Below are 2,312 nucleotides of genomic sequence, written 5' to 3'. Positions count from 1 at the left end.
TATATATATATATTATTATTATGTAGCTTTCGCGGGGAGCGTGTTTTTTGCGGAACCGCGTCGAGTGCGCGGATTATGGAGCGCTGATGAACAGAAAATGTGCTCGTGAACGAATAGCTGATAACGGGTAACTGGTTTACGACTGGCAGACACTAATCTATCTTGATCTGAAATGGATTCCGATTTTGCTTTATATACCACTCGCGAATCGGATTGAGCGATTTTCACAACGACACCGAAATATTCCGTAAATTGTATTCTTATTAAATGGTCCTCCCGCGCAAATGATACGCTGAAATACCTGGCTGTGTTCGATAAAGTCTGATCTTTGTTATGGACATCGTATTCTTTATAAAATCATTTTCGCGCGCAGGATCGATAAACTACTGTGTTCCGCTCCAGTCTCAGTTACATCAAAGTTTAAAATTTAAACGGATAGCTAGAAAGAGCGGACGATGCCGATATATATTTTACTCGACAAGTCGCGATATCAATAAGTTCTAAATATTAATATCGTATTAATCACGACGCGGCGATGTATCGCAGATACATCTGAAAGTATTTGAGATAATTTTTTGAACAAAGATAAGATAATACTTGAATAAATGTTACTTATTGAATTATATAATGTCTATGAATTATATAATGTATCTTCCGCTTTTGTGATCACGAGATTCCTTTTTTATGATTTAACGCGATATACGTGCATCACATGTGATATAATTCGAAAACCGCGAGGAATACTTTAACCATTTGCTTTATATGTTTCTGATTGTTCATGTCACGATATTGTGTCGAATAAAATCTAGATAAATATTTCTTTCAAGAATCGTTGTTCCGTAATATAAATACGAGGAGAATAAATTTAATAATCAAACAAAAGAATTGTGCGGTTCCTTGGCGCATGTAGATTTATAAATTTACCGACACATCTCGAGATTTACACGTTACGCGTAATAAGGAGGCGTCAAAGAGAACTTGAGGAGAATTTGATTAATATCTCGGCACGTAAAAAATGGTGGAGGCGCGGTCATAACTCCTCGAAATAACAGACGCGACAATGATGTAATAAGTTATCGAGAATTTTTCGTAAACTCAAAGAATACTTTGTATTATCTTATATGCCTTCAACGAAAATTCACTAAAAACTCTTATAAAATTACAGCGTAATTAATGCGGAAGTGAAATGTCTCGATAGGACTGAAATATAATATCTCAATAGCGTGTTGCGTACGCGCAAATAATAAATGTGTAGATGTCACTTTAGGAATACATTTACAATGCATTCCTAAAAACAGTCATTTTGTAAAAACAATCTTTTGCACGATGACACAGAAGACAAGGAGCAGAGTGCTGCTTTTATACGAATTTTATTACGCGCAGGTTGTCAGTTATATGGACCAAAATTTAATTTATTGCAGATCAGGGAGCATTATTGCTCGATAAAATTTATAACTTCAAATGTCCGATCCGTCGTGATGACATATTATTACCTCATGAAAATTTACGAATACTTTATATTTATTAAATGTCTTTCTCGTTTAATTAAAGGTGTGTGTGTGTGTGTGTGTGTGCGTGCGTGCGTGCGTGCGTGCGTGCGTGCGTGCGTGCGTGCGTGCGTGCGTGCGTGCGTGCGTGTGTGTGTGTGTGTGTGTGTGTGTGTGTGTGTGTGTGTGTGTATGTATATTTTGCCATTAAAACACTATTGGCAATTTTTAATTATCACGTGCGTTGGGATATTATTATTCGTCAATTAAATTCTGAAAAATTCTTTCATTCCTAACATTAATATCCACAACTCCGTAACGATTTCCACTGCCGTCACTTGATACAGATGCTGTGTGTTGAACTGACTCCGATTAAAATTATAGTGTAAGATAACTCTCGCGTGTAACAGACCTGAAGAGATTGGAATTACAAGTCGCGATTTATGGAGGATTCTTTTTGATTACTTGAAAATTATGAGTTTCATTTGGCTGCCGTAATTGCGTATACTCATTAACAAACGATCTCTCGATTATTGCTCTACAAAAGAATCGTTTTGTGCAATTATGCGCACTCGAAGCGTACGATTTATATCATAGGAACAATAGGTCGGAATTGAATTAATATACGGGTGCAAAATTGAATTACTTCGTGTATAAAGAAATGAACGTGTGAAGCGCAGCAGCATTTCTCTTTGGCCGGAAGTCTCCGCGCGCAGCAGTTAATTGCCATCCGCTTCTCTCAGTCATTACCCTTTACACGCGCCATTGTACATATCAAAACGTCAGCGTTCTGCTGATACTTTGCGCTAATTGTTATTCTAGTTA

The sequence above is a fragment of the Atta colombica genome, unplaced genomic scaffold, assembly GCF_001594045.1.
Source record: "Atta colombica isolate Treedump-2 unplaced genomic scaffold, Acol1.0 scaffold54, whole genome shotgun sequence".
Lineage (NCBI taxonomy): Eukaryota > Metazoa > Arthropoda > Insecta > Hymenoptera > Formicidae > Atta > Atta colombica.
The sequence above is the reverse complement of the archived record's forward strand: the minus strand, read 5'-3'. Positions refer to the sequence as shown.